This window comes from Falco rusticolus, chromosome 2 (assembly GCF_015220075.1).
Source record: "Falco rusticolus isolate bFalRus1 chromosome 2, bFalRus1.pri, whole genome shotgun sequence".
Classification (NCBI taxonomy): domain Eukaryota; kingdom Metazoa; phylum Chordata; class Aves; order Falconiformes; family Falconidae; genus Falco; species Falco rusticolus.
Genome location: NC_051188.1, coordinates 79,260,331 through 79,278,323, shown reverse-complemented (window position 1 = coordinate 79,278,323; position 17,993 = coordinate 79,260,331).

Sequence of the window (17,993 nt, the reverse complement as noted above, 5' to 3'; positions counted from 1 at the left end):
CATCCTCAGGACTATGAAAAAACATCGGATAAAACTGCATATTTATAGGTCCTTAAATGTTCAGAGTGAGGAAGGAACAGTGAGTTGTGACTTTATTGCAGCAGTGAACAAAACAGTTGCTAAATACAGAATATGCAGAACCCCCTTTTCAAACAAAACTGTAAGTAAAGTCAGTGGGTGTTTAATCTAAACAAGAAATGGATACAGAAGTCCTGTGCATTTCAGGATTTACCTTGCAATTTCCAAATTCTTTGAGGTTCTGATTCTTATCTGCATTATTTCTTCAGTTACAATCATTTAGGCACAGCAACTTACTTTTTAGCAATGCAGATACTGGAGGAGACCACTCAGGCAACTAAGCATGCATCCTATGTCCTGTACAACTATTTTTACATCTTCCAGACATATTCTTGAACTTTGTTAACTACAGTAAGTTTAAGATGATGCCCTGCATCCCAGGCAGTAGCATGTGCTCTTTGTATTACTGCAGTTGGTGTAATGAGTTGCACTTACTCAGCACAAGTCAATGCAGAGTCTCCTGCAGGGAAACTAGATAGATTCATTGACCATCTTGGAAAACTGACACCTTGTACCTGCATGGCTGATTACATATAATTACACTTTTAGTAACCATTGGTGTATTTCATAGATAAATTTTTGCTCTTTTTTTCCTTACTTCTTTCAACTAGGCATTATCTTAGGACCCCACTAGAAAATTTGCTTGCTTTTGCTTTGGTGGTGAGGAAGGTCCATGGAGAGAGGAATGGAGAAGGAAATGCTTAGTGGAATAAAAACCCTGGCTGTGTGGTGGTAGTGAGCTGGACTACACTCTGGAAGGAGCTCATCACAGTCCTCCTGGCACAGTCATCTGGAGCTGATCAGTTCTCCCAGCTCTTTTGTCTATACTTTCTGCAGCTACCTTTGTAATGTCTGAATTGATCTAAAGTACACAATTTATACAAAGAAGAGCTGTGTGAATAAAAGCCATGTCAAAATCCATTCATGAATAATTTCACAATATCAAGAAGCAGATAATTAGAGATAGGATTTGACTCTCCTAGACTGTACTATCAGTCATTGGAATATTGCAGCTGTCAGCAGGCTTCCTCATCAAACTTTTTAGGCATTTATTTCTTTAGACAGATTCACTTTTGATTTAATTAATAACTTAGAAGATCCTGATCTTCTTTAGGCTAGAAGTTTGACACAGAAAGGTCAGTTGCTGGAAAATTGCTTTTTGCTTTGCATCATTTTGTCTATGAAGTAATCACTACTTCAGATGCCCAAAATGGTCATTACATTTCAAGACAGACTGGTTTGCATGCAGGAAACAGAACTATGCATTTGGGTTCCACAGGAACCTAACAAAAGCTGTTTGCTCCAGAAGCCAGCATGCCTTCCTGTAGATGTATAGGACCTAAGGCTTAAGAACCATTAAATCATTTAACCTGATCTCTCAAAATCAGCTGTCAGTACATGTCTCCCAGATACCTCTTCCAGACTCCCACCATTTCAATCTGATCACAGCCTGTCAGTCTGAGAAAACCCAGGCTATGGCCACAGCAGGCAGTGGAAATAGATGGAGGTGCCACAGTCCTGAGGATCTTATCGTGGAAATAAACTGATCCAGGTCATCAACACAAAGGCAAAACCATGCTGCTAACTGCCATTGAAGGTGACAAGAAGTTCAGATGAGACCTGATTTCCATCTGCTTTCTGTTCACGACTGTGTTCCCCAGTTCCTGTGACTGTCAGTGAATTTTGTCTCACCATTAGGGCTGTCTTAAAAACTGCCCCTGCTGTGACATTTCAGATGTGTAGTACGGGTTGAGCTCATACCTGTCTCTCCCTTAGTGGGGCATTGCTAAGGTTTCTTTCCTCTTCTCCGCTCCTGGTCTTTGTGAAGCCTGCAGAAACTGCCTTCGAGCCTGCAGCTGATCTGTCAACACTGGCTTAAATCGGTCAGCAAGGCCAAAAGGTGTTAGAAGACAGCAACAGGCTGACTTAGCCAGAAGCAACCTTTTTGCAGCTAAAGACAAAACAAAAAAATCACTCCTGCCATCAGGACACAGACTTATTCCAGCTTCTGAAATTCAGCATATATAATGGACACCTTAACGTCTACTCGCTACAGAGAACTGCTCAGAAATTTTAACTATTTAGCTCTCAGAGTTAAAATGCTGGTCCGTGATTCCAGGGACTTGAATTCCCTGCCCCTGCCATGGGCCTTTTGTGCAGCCACAAGCAAGTCACACAGGTCCGATCTGTCACTGTAATGAAATTGGGGGTGTGCGTGTGGGTGTGTGCAAGTGCAGAAAGCCCAGTATTTCAGACCTCGTGAAAGCCATGGCTACAATACCATAAATATGCTTTTGCTTATGTTACCTGAGAAAAAAAGTAAAATAGAAAAGGCGCTGTTTTGTCAGCATATGCTAGGCCTGTGTTAGGGACAACAGCTAAACTAGCAATTTTTTGAAAGGGTCCTTGTTTTCCTGAGCTTCAGATACATTCAAAAAATGGAATAGTAACACTTGCTTACCTCACTTATGTGTTTCAGAGCAAAATGCATTAAAGATGAAGGGACATACCCAAATGACAGTAAAAAAATATTCACTTAAAGCTCTAAAAGTTGATGAGCTGAACTATGCAGGCAGAACAGTCCCTGACAGTATTCAGTGATTTGTTCTGTCTCACCAACAAACTGTTCCTCAGGCAAATCATCGGGTCTTGTTTTTTTTTTCCCTGAACATGCACACACAGTTTTGAAGTGACTCATGAGGAAAAAGTTCTTATTGGTAACAGGAGGAAAAAATATGAGTCAAGCGGAGGTCATGCTGAACCTCTGCCTGGCCTTGCTCCTCCAACTGAGCGCTGGTTGTGCAATCTCAGCACAGAGAAACTCTTGTTTGCTCCAGTGCTTTGATGGCATGGTCCCATTCCCAATACCGACTTTGGTACCAGATGAGATTGTTGATCATGCCTCGTACGTGATTTAGCAGCACTGCAGGGAAGTAAATCAAGTCCCCTCCTAAGACATTTTGTAAATGCTTCTTGTTTTTAACCCTAAACTCAGGCATTTTTGAAAGAAAGCAGTCTGGGAAGATGGTATTGCCCTTTGATATGAAAGCTTACTTGGAAGAAAAGTCAGAGGGTCTCCTGCTCAGCATCCTCCCAGGGGGTACCAGGACCAAGTCCACCTGAAAGTCCCGTTCAGCAAAGGGTATCATGCCTGGCCTGTATCAGCACTTAGTGACGGGACCAGAGCCCCTCCTTGCTCTGTCTTGCTGGCTGGTCATCAGCTCCCTGTAGCAAAGGGCTGGGAACACAGCGTTGACACCAATCTCACGCTTCCTCGCGTCCACAGGCCTCAAAAACAGGAACTCCTTACAAAAATACCAGTGACCAGCCCATGGATGTGTCCAGGCTTCACTGGTTTGTGCCAGTGCTGCTGCCTGTAACCCATTTTTGACTGAAGGCACCAACTGAGCCTCTTGTAAGGATGACTTCCCATTCCTTATCCCTCCTAAACCCACCCAGCATACAGCCAGGATACAGATGGGAAGGACAGAGAACTGTGCATGCAGCTGGCAATTCCCCTTGTGAATCCATCTCTTGCACACACATGCAAAACCTGCCTCTCTTAAGCAGATGTGAAGCACAACATAAACCAACCAAAACGTATGACCTGTTTTTCGCTGTTAGCATAGGATTTGGCCCTTACTTCCAGATAAGAAATGCAGAGATATACACACAGGTCCAAGTACAAGTTCCTGATGAGAGATTTTTCTAAATTGTTGCAGAAGTTAATCTATAGTCCAAACCCCAGAAAATGTTTCACAATTTCTGTAAAATCTTTTATTGATGCATTAGATTTAAATGCTTTCAGGAAGCTTCTCACTTTGAAGGACCTAAAGAAAAATTGTTTCTGTGTTCTTCTGAGCCAGCTCAATTCAAAGCAGAGAAGCTCATGAAGGAAGAGGAGCCTTTCAAAGCAGAAACACTGGAATAAGAGAACCTACTATACAGACAAGGCAAATGATAGCACCCCGCTCCTATTGTGTGAATACTGAGTAAGGACCTCACGAAAGATTTGCAAAAAACCAGCACATTTGAGCCTGATTAGAAGGTACAAACACTTGAACAGTTTCATTTAGAAGTTGTTTTGGGAAAGTGTCATTTCTTTTTTTTCTCCCTGTTAATACCTGTAATTGTGATTGACCCAGACAAACACTGGATTACTGAGTACAAAGGAGGCAGGGAGCTTTTTAAGTGGGCAGAAAAACACCAAATGACTAAAAGACTAAATGATTAAAAGCAGTATGGAGTGGAAGTTTGGGAGTAAAGAGAAGCTTGGGCTGCAAGAAAAAGAATAAGAGTTTTAATTTTTCTGCCAAAATGTAATAACCAGACAAGTTATGAACCCCTATGTATGTCTCTGTGGGAATCTGAACAAACAGAAAATTTACTGGCAGTTTCAGAGATCTCACTGTATACAGCGAGGAAATGCTTTTTTCTTCTCTTTCTGTTAAAGAATATCCTGGCCTGCTGTCAAGTGTAACTGTTGTTTTGAAATTACCTCTGTTTTGAGATTGATACTAAATCATCAGTGTGATTAAAAACAAAGGATCTATGGGTTTTCCATGCCCTCACTCATACCCTTCCCCTAAATAAAGGTTGCAAACTACTTGTAAGAACGCCTGCACCAGGTGTCTGTGAGAAACAAGCCAAGCCTGAACAAACATTCAGATTTGCCCAGAAGGCACTGCAGGGCTAAACCACCCACTGAATTACTCAGCAGGAGGCTATTAGCATCCTGCTCTGACTCGGCATTTTGACACGTATACATACACCATGGTTTCGCCCACCAAGTGACTTCTGTCATCTGAAGCATCTGTTGAGTTCAAGCTTTGGCTTAAACAGAGGAGAGCAAAGCTCCAGCTTGCACAGTGTTTTCCAGCACACTGGCAGGATTTATTCTGTCAGTACCTATGAATTAAGTAACAGAAGAGTGGAAGTCTAATATTAGTCCACAGGTCTCTTCCAAGCAGGGCACTCTGCAGGACTGTGCAGCCAGAAGGAAGCCTCCATCCTTGGAGTGTGAGTTTTACATTATACTAGGGAATAACTGTGCTCCATCTCAGCAGTTTCTCAGCACTGATGTTTCCACTTCTGATGGCAGGAGAACTGCTGCTCCTTCTACTCCCCCTCCTACATACAGCCCCTGCCTCACTTAGCACCGCCTGCTTCTCCAGGTACTCAAGAAAAGAAAATCATTCCTACCTCCTAACAGCATCAACTGCTGACACAAACATTGGCAGTTTGTCTACAATACTATAGTGCTGAAAGGGGAAGTAGAGATCTAAATGCTTGGTTTGGAATAAAGATCATATTGCATCACTGGCTTGGAAACAATCGATCACCTTCTTTGCAAACATAATCAGGAAAAAGGAGAGATGCCTGGCAAGGAGGTTCAATGTTTGGAGCACAAAGAGACTTCACACCAGCTTTTGCCAAACTCAGGTAAAGAGAAATATGTGGTCATGCACTGTAAAATAGGAGGGAAATAGTTTTCTTGACTTTTCTCTCCCTCCAGTTTTCAGACCACAAAAACCCCCAACTAAAATTATCTCTCTATTTAACTTTGAAAAATTTGCATTTTGCCAGATGTTGAGAGTTGATATTTAAAACTCAAAAGGAGATGCTTTTCAAAATGTTTATTGGCTTGTGAAAACAGTGGGTTATTTATTGAATCTGTTCTGCACCCTTAATTAGTACAAATGCCAGCAGGGAAACTTCCTGTGTGCTTTCTCCCATGCTGACCTTCCGCATAAGAAAAATTCCCTAGTGAAAATAGATTTTAATTCCCTCCTTGAAATCAAACATCTGGCTTTGGTTAAGGAGGCACACAACCCTGTCCTTTGTGATATTTGGACTGCAAGTGCTCTGGGGCAGGGAGTATTTTCTTTGTTATATGCTGCTGAAAATCATAGGGCCTTCAGTTTATAGCTATAATAATGATAATGCTACCGCTGAAGGATGATAAGAACATGTTTGTTGTCATGATTAACATTCAGTTGTCATTCAAATGCCAAGTATAAATATCAGCATGCATATTCCATCACTTTTCATGTTTGCAATTAATTTTTATCATATTCTAAAAACTACTGAATATCATCCTACTCGAGACAGAACTCTGGAGCTCATGAGCTGATTTAATGCCTTAAATTCTCATTGAAAGGTGGGATTCAAGGGTGTCTCCTCCAAAAGGTACTACTGCTGATATAAGGAAGTGCATCAGTTACACTTGTTTAATGAGAGATAAGAGAATGTGTGTGCCCTTCTTAAAAAGTGTGAGGCAAAAGAAATAGGATTGCTTCTAGCACATTTTCATTTAGTTCACTGTTCTTCTCGGAGATCTGGTGGGATGGATGGACCAGGGCCCATGGGCAAAGTCAGAAAAGGCTTTAGGATAGTCTATAAAACTTTCATGACTTAGCTGCAATGGATTTAGGAAAGCAAAAGCTTAGCTGATGATAAATGAATGCTATGCCTATATGCCCCTGATTCTAAGAAATCATGCACCTAGGAGGAAAAACATTGAAGTGTGATGTCATTCCCTGTTTGCTTTTGACAGACCTTGTACTTCCAGAAGCAAAAGGGGCAAGAATACTTAACACACCTTTAGGTACCGGAAGAGTTCACACGATGAGCCCTGAGGGCTTGTAAACAGCACCAACCCTTAATCATCAATCTTAAGAAAATCACCCTGATGTCAGTGCTGGAATTTGATGCTTCCTCCAGGATGCGGTGACTAGGTTTCTTCGCCAGCAAGGTGGAAATCTCATGCCATGGAAGGACACAGAAAAGTATCCTCATGGTAACAAGTGTATCTTTATGATAACAAGGGTCCAGTAAGAAAGCATTTATTATATGGTCCACATGTAAAGCAGTATTTCCATGACAAAAATGGCATGGCTGAAGCAGTTTTGCAGTCTGAAGAGCTGCAATGAGTGACAGAGAGCAGGCAAAAATACAGCAAATTACCTAAGCTTCACTTGGCACAAGGGTGATGTAGGCCTGGAAAAAAGGGCTCTGCATAATGCTCTGGTCCTTGGGGCAGAGAAAAGAAGGGACAGGCAGAAAATTTTTGCTGTAAGATGCTGCTGAAACACTCTCAAAAGGAGATATGACCAAAAAGAGGTAAAAGCAAATTCCAGCAATACTGGTATTCCTTTTCCTTTTGCTGTGCCAAGTACAAAAGCATGAGTTCTAGCTTCTTTTTTTTAAAACAAACATCTGAATGTTGAAGAGTCATGTGCCTACATTATGCAACTACGTAGTCCCTAACAAAATGGGCTGATTTTCAATCTAGAGTTGTCTAAAAATAAATTTGGGAGGGCTGTTTTCCCAAAAGGGTAAGGGTTATGCACATAACTCAATGTCCACTTGTGAAAATCTTTCCTGCATTCCCACAAACAGCCCTAACAATTATCCAAGCAGCAGGGTCTTTTTAAGCTAATTTACTTTTAGATCTTCTTCTGTCTTTCCCCTTTTACATTTCTATTAGTCTGAACAGTAAATGTAGATGAATGTTTTGCTTAGGTTTTTTTCTTACCACGTCTTTGCCATTACACACATTTATTTTTATATACATATATGTTTATATTCACACACAAGCATATGCACACACATATATATAAATAAATACATCCAGGTACATGCATACATATATATGGGTATATATAATAAGTGCAAAGATAGAACCATTGCAAGAGTAATTTATTTGACTCAACACTGCTGATATTTAAATTAAAAATGATGGAACTGTATCAGCTTGTTGAAACTTCGTCTTACATGATTATTACACTCTTTAAGCATCACAATTTATACAGAAAGCAATCGTGACAAGGAAAAACCAGTTCTGGCACAAGTAGATGAGACCAAGGAGAAAAAAAGAAATAGAAACAGTGGTTTGCATTACAGTCTCCAGCAACTGTGTGCAATCAGTGCGGAGGGAAATGCCTCCCTGTGCATTGGATGCTTGAGCTGGAAGTTGTAAACACCCTCTAGAAGCTTTTACTGATCAGTTCAGTTCAAGCCTCTATCCTTAACAAGTCTTTACATGCGCACCACAAAGGCAAGTCCCACAGCACCTTGTTAACTTGTTTATTCTTTCAAGCTCTCTGCATTCAAGCTATATCACATTATGCAATTAGCTGCTATGAAAACAAATGAAACATATGTTGGTTTTGTGTGTTTAAGGATCAGTTCAAAATCTGTTCTCTTCAAAAAGTATTCGACTCATTGACCAAGGATAAGTTTGAAGTCTGTACTATTTTCCTGTATTATGAAAAGAAGCTGCTGCTGAGGTTACATTTAAAACCATTGAGATGGTGCAAAAATATCTGTGACTAACAGTGAATTTTGATGACTTGAACAAGTTTACTACCTTTCCTATAGGAACAAAATAATTCATTATTTTTAGGAGATAGGTGTGACAGGGTGGTCTTGGCATACCACGAAGTTCATCCTGTAGCATATTAATATTTTTTCTGTTGAAAAGTTTTGCCTCTAAATTTCAGTGTTCAAGTGATTCAATTATTTGCAACTTCTTCTGGCAAATAAAAGGCAGCACATCTCAGCTATGCTACATGACATTTATTTGCACGGGAAAAGGAAAGAGGCAGTTACCATGTAAACAAAAGAAAAACAAGAACAAAAATCTCACTCACTCAGTTGAGCTCATCACCAGCCAAGCCTAATTTTGATCAGCTCTCCCATCAACAGCAGGATCCACTGTAATAGAATTTACCGTAAAAGGAGACTTGGGGGGTTACTGTTATCAGAGGGTTGACCAAATGTTAAAATACCAACGGTGAGAATAAACTCAAACTATTTGAAACTGTTGATTTTAGCATGATTTGTTTTCTAAATGTGTAATAGGTCCACTGTGGCTGCCACTGGAATAGCTCTGCAAGATTTATTTCATGACCTTCTTCTTCATGGAGTCTGTTCATACAAGCCTATTTCCAGTGTTAATGTATTCCCCCATAAAATGCAGATTGAAGGCATGTACTGGGTGTATCCCAGGTCATAGGAAAGACTTATCCCAGCCCAAGAAACCATGAAAGTTTTTGTCCTTCTCTTACCAGTCTATTCCAGGAGAACAAAGGCATTCAACTTGCCCTTTTTACTGTTGCAGGCTGAATTCAGTCACAAAAGTATCCCAGTCCTACAAGAGACGGTAAATACTGTTGTTCAGGGGCCTATGTAGCAGCTTACTTGCCTGAAGCCTACTATGATATTAGGGTCTTCACACTCTTCCATCAAGCATAGGGCATTGTGGGTACATGAGGTTCCCTTTAAACTAAATAATGCACACTGTATGGGTAATAAAATGTCATCTAGAGACACATTAGAAAAATTCTTACTCCTCCTTGAAGGGAAAAGATTTTTGTGTGCCATGTGAAGACAGGATTATTAAAAAAAAAAAGTATTTAAAAATAAACTAAATTTTAATAAGCCATATAGAATAAGTTCAAGCTAATTCCCACTGAAAATAAGTGGGATGAATTTGAGAAAACACAAGGCTGTCTTTCAGTAAATATTTATGGAAAGACAGAAAGAGGAACAGAAACTTGGTCATAAGTTTGCCACGATGAATAGGTGTCATTAACATTTGCTCACTCTGTATGAGCCATGGGTTCTTCCTCTTGGGGGAATCACAGTGGAAAATTGTAAACAATTTTTTCTGCACAGCTTCATAAAATAAATTCCCAGTTCTGTATTCAGTGCCAGAGATATTGCCAGGCAACAGGAAATGATTGCTATATCTTGAGAGAATGCCCTGAATTAATTATTTTTAGGTCATCCGTTAGTGACACAATGCAAAGTTTCGCCCAAGTTTCACTCCAATGAGCCCATACTTGAACCTAAGCAGATGTCCAGAAATTTCAGCAGATGAAAAAACACAAATGAATCTCTTTAGCTCACTAAAATCTGTAGCTATCAAGCAACAACAATCAGCATGCAGTTTGGCAGGAAGGAAGAATTTGGATATGCCCACTCAAAGAAAAAAACTTCAGGCTGCCTCATTTGGAGCTTCAAGACAACCTGCGAGGGCTGATTCTCTGCTGACACTGTCCCGCGGGCTCTGGACACACAACCACACCTGTGGGAATAGGCTGGGCACATGCACAGGCTGTGGCACAACTTCTAGACAGGAACCTGGTCTTGATGACAGGGAAGCCACCATAACTCTCAGCAAATTTTTCCAGTGGTTAATAATCCTCACTGTTAAAATAACCCTGCATTTTATTTCTTTCTTGAAGTTACAGCTTCCAGGCCAGGAAACTTGTTAGGTTTTTTGCTATAACATTAATAACCTTTCTTGCTTAAAACATTTTCAGAGGAAATGCTCCTTGCTTTCCAAATTATTTTTTTTTCATTGGAGAGGAGATGATTTTGAAAGGTTCAAGTCTTTCAACCAAGCAGAAAAGAAAAAGCTCTACCAGAAGCTGTAAACTCAGTGCTAGGTTAATGAAGAGCTTTGTGGATTATTTACATGCACAGGTGTGTTACATGATTAGAGGACAACAGTCCTCTTTAATTTCAGAATTTTAAAACCCCAAACAGATAGTGCTGTGTAAGTAGTAATGACAAATGACTTCATTTTCAAATGCTTCCTTTAAAATGTAAATGCATACATCATCTTTGAACACACATCTATTAACAGTTTGGCATCATAGATGGCATTTTTAAATATTAAACACTATGATGTTCACTATTCTTAGTGGTATTTTATTTTGTTTGCCACTGGCTAAAAACACATTTCTAGCCAGATTTTTCAGTTTAGGTGGCAAGTGGTAATCCGTTAAACTATGGTTAACTACAACACTTGCAACAGCCTCTCCAGACCCACTAGCTGCACCCAACTGATAGATGGAGATGCAGTTAGGTTGAGCCCAGGTTTTAGTCACTGTAGACAGAAGCAACTGCTGTCTTTGTGTTGGTATGGGGTGGAGGTCTGTTCGTGGCTGAAGGCACACCTTGGTGGGAAAAGTTCAGAGCAGGAAGAAAAGCAACCATGTCACCCTTCAACAGCAGGGACCTGCTGCTAGAAATGAGTAGCATTAACAGCTGATGTAGTATCTGAAATACTCAGCAAACGTGCTGCTGGTCCAGGACATCTCTTGGCATCCTTTGCCAGCAAGGGGTTTTGTAGATACCTAGCTGCAACTTAAAACAGCATGAAAAGTCTTGAGGACAGGACTCTCCTCTGAGCTAACTTATGGCTAAACAACACAAGTCACATTTTAGCAGCAGAGTGAAACTCTCCAACTCACTCCTGGAAAAGCTGTAGTGCAGTAAAGACAAGAAGAAAGGAACCAACTGGGACTGAGGAAGGTGAGGAGGGGGAATCAGAGAAGAGAGAGGAATGAAGGAAGGGGACAAATCAGTACGTTGTTAGAAATAGCATTTGCCAATTCCATATAGATTGTATTAACTCCAAAAGACCCAATTAAGGCAATGGAAATGCAGAACCAGTAATGCAGAGATGAATCATCTGACCTAAAATAGAGGGAATGATGAAACACGTAAGGGAAGAAAGCATGTCATTTTAACAGCAAAATATTCCAGATACAATCTCTCAAAACTGTTTGGCCAACCAAAAGCACAAGACCGTGTTGGTTACTAAAGCTTTATCCAGGTACAATAGAGAATTTATCTATTAGAAGCTATAGTTTAAAATGGACAGGTCTGCCCCTCTGCAGCCTCATATACAAAAGCTAGACAACACCCAAGGTACTACACATGCCAACCAGCCTCCAAGAGCGACACTGCCAATCAAGGATACAAAATAAACAAAGATCAATTTATCAGCTTTTAAAAACAGAATGTGAAATATGTCATGAATTACAGAATCCCCTCTCATTTTCTCTCTTCCAGGTCAGCATTGTACTAATAAATAAAATGAGACCACAGACTACCTCTCATCGCAATGTAGGTCTGCAGCAGTTGTGAAGCAATGGAGAAAAAGTTTCCAATGCAGAAAGCCTGCACATATTCCCAGAACTTTTACAACCATAATTTAAATGAAAAAATGTCCAGCTGAAGGGGGGAAATCATATCCAGGCAGCTCAGCAGCCTGTCAGAGAGGAGAGGACAGAATTTCTGTTCCACATCACACATTTCTGCAGATTCCTGAGAAGAAATATGCCCCTTCAGTAACTCCAGAGTCCACTGACAAGGCTGCAGGGGTCAGATTCCTCAACCACTGATGTCAGGATTTAAGACTAGCTCTAAATCACTCAAACCTACCCTCTCCTCTAGCCTGGAAAATTCTAATCTCTCCTTTGAGTGTGTCAGGTTCCAGTAGCAATTTCCCTGATACAATACCTGGCAGCACAGCACTCTTTTCATGGCCTTTTCCCACATTGACTACCTCCATCATCCACACACAATGGGACATCTGTATTTTCACCACGTTCAACAGGGAACTTCCCTTTTGTGTTTAAAGACAACTTTAATATTCTTTGTGCTACTTCGGAAATAGGGGAAGATCTTGAGAAAGAACAACCACATATGCTGAAACGCAATAGCTAGGTCCTTCTACGCCACTCTGAGACTCAGTATTTTCTGTGCTTTGATTAGCCATCTGGCAAGCACCATGATCTTTTAACCCAGCATCAAAATATACCTGCATAACCTTAAAGCCAATTTCAATCTAAGAGCCAATGCCAACTTAAGATTTCTCTAGTCCTGAGCCATCAGATATCAGAGCTAGTGAAATGACTTCTCGTATGTGCAGTACAGACAATAATGTTTCAAACATACGAACGTCACAAAGCACACACACACAAAACCCAAAAAAACCCCAACAAAAAACCCCCGAACAGTTTAAAGCCAGATTTGTGCACATCACTTCATCCTTTTTGCAATGGTTCTGTTTACCTTCATAATTTCTGCAGAAAAATGTCAGATACTCAGTGTCTTTTGGCAACACATCACATGGAGTATAATGCTGAGGCTTTACTGCAGTCTGCCCAGAAGTCTACATTAATAGCGAGGTGGAAGTCCACAGCTGCAGCAAAATTGATGCTTAGATGCAGTGCACTGAGGCATGTGCAGTCCACATGCATTTGCACCACCCTACAACCCTAGCTCAGCCTGAAGAACTGAGGGACACTGCCTGAGGACCTCCTTTCTATCATTTCCATCTCACTGACCCTGACCCTTTCTAACTCTGATGCCAAGTGAGGATTCTTGGTGAGAGACCTGGTGCTTAGCTAGCTGTGTAGGGACATCCCTTAGGTCTTCAAACTTTGATTAAAACCCTGGGTAGTCTGCCCATTTTTAAAAGAAGTTGTGACATTTTCTTTCCTCCAAGAATGCCCACGACAACACCAAGGGAAATGGTGTAAGTCATCAGAATCAGAAAAAGAAAAATCGTCAGATTGTGAAGTCTGGCAAACAAAACGGTGCAGTTCATGTGTGTGATTTTACCACCGGAGTTGTTTTCAGTGAGAAACATTTGTCCTGTAGCTCTCCAGTACACATTCTAGTTGTACTGGTCACATGCGGTCTAGAGCTATGACCTCTGCCAACACTACGAGAATGACATTGGAGAAAGTAATGTTTGTAAATTGAGGGAGAGGAAGCCAACTGCGTAATGGCATGGCCAAATTTTGCCTCTTCACATCAGCATTCAAAATGACATGTATACACAGTGCTGTGTAAACAGACATACCTACCAAATCCCTAGAATATAACACGTTACAGCCAGTTAGGCCCCAAGCAAGATGCTTGCACTGGAGAGGCAATCGGCCTCTCTGTTGTCCATATATAATTGGCTCATGCATAATGAACTGCCACAGGGAACTGGGGGGAGGAAGAGCATTAAATTGACAGAAAAGCAGGTCAGGCGAAAATGCCTCTTCCAGAGCACCGCTTCTGTATAGTGAACTGTGAAGTAACATTTACTAAACAAATCCCCATTCTGGTTTTGGGTCTGAACTCATGGTGCAAAGAATGTAATTCGACAGCACAGAATTGACAATAATAAATAGTCAATGGCCTGAACATAAAGACATCAATAATTTGGTTATCTTGGTTATTTTTGTTATGCCACTTGAACTTTCTACTCAGTAATGAATAAATCAGTACAGAGGTGACATCAGTGAGACTGCAGAGGCCATAGATATGCAAAAGTTGACCCACAGTTGTTACAGGGCAGTATTTCTTTATTCATGGCCTGAAAGCAAGTTTCAGTTCCTCATCTCAAATCATAGGCATGTTTTTATAGTGCACACAAAGGCATGAGAATAAGTTTAAAGCTGTTAGAAATTGAAACCTCTCCTTGAAATATACCTTTTGTAGCCTTATAACCAATATGTTAACATCATATATGAAATGACTTATTGACACAACAGCACCCTCAGGTATAGTATGTGCACAAAACAAAAACCAGCTTTTTGGCTGCGCAAACTAAAAAATACCATGTAGAAATAACATTTCTGGCACTATTTGATGAAACAAAGGAACGTAGACACAATTTTTCAGCAAGCCAATAGGTTTGCTTCCTAACTTTTGCATTTTTTACTTGAGAACTTAGCACAAATCACCTCCATTTAATTTCATACAATCTTCTGAAAAGAAAAAGAATCTACTCAACACACACCACATTTTTCCAGCATCTTAGCAATGCACAAAGACAAATGTACTTGCTGCAGCTCTGAAAATTGTTATCTGTCTCTGTGTAATCTCTAACCCCAGAAGATTGTTGTTTGAGGCCAAACTGTCTGACTGATCTGAAGAATTAAAGTATCAAGCTGACTTTTAAAATATACAATAGCACTAATAGCTCTTCGGTGCTTTCTCTGATTCACTTATATAAAACTTCCAGAGAACTGAGGCTACAGTGACAGTGCTTTCTGCCAAGAAACTTGATGCCTAAAGCCACATTTACAGGAAAACATGATGATAAACATAATTATTGTACTAATGCAAAATTTTGCATTATCATTCCATTTCTTCTTCGTGAAAATAAATGTCGCTAAACATGAACAAAATCACAAGCCTTCCCTTTTTATAACAAGCACAAGACACTTCATTTTTCTTTGCTTTTCCTTGTTGGAGTTAGCATATGGACAGAATTACAGAATATGCTTGCTATATCAACCATCTTTTCATTTGCTTTTTCCTGAATTTCCTTACATACATTTTGTCTAAAATAAAGGGTCAGGATGTACACACTTGTAACTAGGAAATCAAAGCCACTTTTTAATAGTCTTACATACTTCCACTGTAATCAGAATACCCAGGATTTTATTTTTAGAAGACTCAGACATCGAACGCCAGCTGAAGTTAATCAGAGCTGTGAAAAGTGATAACACGAAATTGTGCCTGATCTGCTGCACTGTGACAGACTTAATTCAGTTGCTCCTGCAACTAGTTATCAACGTGTTGTTTAAAGTACCCACAAATTGCTTACTAGTTGCAAATGAAGATACATTGTTCTTTTAAACAACAATCACAGTACCATGACCCTCTGCCGGCTTAAGAGAATGCATGCCCTAATACTTGCAGCATATTTTTCCCTGAATCCTTGTCCAACCTGTGGAACTATCACCTTTTGAAGTCAGTATCTGTTTACTACTACTTAGCAGTTTCCTAGGGTAATGTTACTATCTGGCTGCTTGTTGTCTCACAGTGTTTATCTGAAACTGCCCGATAGGCATGTGGATTCTGAGTGGAAAATACGAACTAGATTGTGCTACTTGCAGAATAATGACGGTGACAGCTAAAAAAGCGCAAGACTTGGCACTCAGAAACTGCAATACCAGGAATGAAGACAGTTTTATATCATACTGTATTATAGTTATTTTCCTGGTAGGAAATTTAAATTTTCAGTCTTGTCTGTGTTCATTGCTTCACGCTGCTTATGGAATCACTGTAATTTCTGTAATATTCTCATTGTGTATCTTACTGTCTGGTTGTCTCTCTGAATACTGGTAAGCATCCATACTTTCCTAACAACGTAAGTGACAGGTTCTAACTAGAAAAAGTAAGATTTCTTTTTACCTGCTAGCATTTGTTATGGGAGGTCTCATACAAACTTCCATGCACAGCTCCCAGCAATGAGAAACTGGTAGAAGACTCTGTGTCTGTATTTTGACAAGTCATTAAGTTACCTGTGTTTTGGCAGAATATTTCAAATTGATAAAGCTAGATTTCCAGTGTTTCCAGAAACATTTGTTACATTCAACAGTGGCTGAAAGGAACCGATTCATTCAAGTGTCTTCTGTGATCACAAGTAACAGCGCTTCGCTTCTCAGAAGTTCTGGGATAGAAGCTTGTATTGGAAGGAACAGGGTAACAGTCATGCCGTGTCCTGCAGCATTAGTTAGCATTTGCTCCACTGGTAAGATTTTCAGGGCCACCTGGGAGAGGAGGCAGCTTCTTAGAGATTAATTATCTCCCTCTGCAACATGTCCTTGGCAATAATAATTCCAGAGTTTTTGGTGGGAAACAAGACAGACATAACACTCTGTCCTTCGGGTACTGCATTCCTGCTATTACAGCAGCTGTGGGAGAAACAAGAGTTTGAAAAGCCACACTGCCTAGGAGGGGATGTGGCAACAGCAGATACTCCTAAAGCTATCCAAGTACAGAATAGACATAAGACTCAAAGAAAATTTACCAAGATGAAAAATTTTAACACCTATACCTAGCCAGGGTTCCCTCACTGAAATGAAGCAAAATTAAGACTGTATATCCTCCCTTCTGAGGTGCATTCTTCTTCCTTTAACCCCTCTCCTTCCTCAAAACCAAGCTTTTCTCTGCAAAACTCTTTCTCAGCTGCTAATATAGGAATGCCTAAGGGTATCTCAGATACCCTCAGGCTCTCTGAAAGAAAATAACCTGACGTCATTAGTTTTAAATTAATCACATAAGGTCCAAACCTTCACTGAAAAATTTTTAGGGGTCTATACATCAAAAAGGCCTGAAACTAGAGATCCAGAAAAAGGACAGCCTAGCTTCAGGATATTACTTTATTCCTATTGGTTTTATATTGAAAATGAAAACAAATGTTAGTATTAAAAAATCTGAACTATTCAGAGTACACAGCTTCGCCCTATAGTACAATATTTGCACCATGAAAAATAGTAATTTCTCGTACACTGCACATAAAACAAAAGCAAGTGTTTTAATTTTTACATGTAAATTTTCTCAAGAAGTCGGTGCATAATCATCCATATTTTTAAAATAGCTTGCTTTACATTCTACATTTTGCAGAGGTTCAGTTTTTAACAAATTTCCAGTGATTAAGCTTGTTGGCAAGTATGACCAAAAGTTCACCTGAGCAGCTATTGGACACTCTGAATGGACAGCAGACGTTATACTCAACAAACAGGCATCTGGTAGTAACAGCTGCAACCACACAGGTACAGATGAAAAATACATCAATGTAGAGTGCTCCATCAAAGCATTTTAAATCAGAAATGTTTGGGAAAAACATTCATAAACAAGCTATTCTTGAAGAACAAGAAAGTATTCACATAACTGTAAATGGTATATTTGACAAAATTAACCAACTTAATAGACAAACCCCCAAAAATCCTACAGCATGAATTCCTTGCCTAGATTTCAGTAGAATCAAGAAAAATCTGATTTACAGGGAATTAAGGCATCCGTGCAACTTTAATAATATGAAGTCAATCAGACTCAATCATGAAATACAGTAAGATTGAGTCTTATGTCTCTTCTAACGACAAAATCTTTGAGAATTACGTTCAAAATTTTCTCAAAAATCATCTGGTTAAAGTAAGACCTACAGGGAATAACTGCTGTCTGGTGCCAATACTATACAAGCTACTACATGGGCTCTATTCTAATGGCTGCACTAAAGAAACTGACAAATTAAAAACAGCGGTAATAAATACCTGCACAGTAAGACATTCTTAGACACATGCGTGTGTTCACCCTAAAGG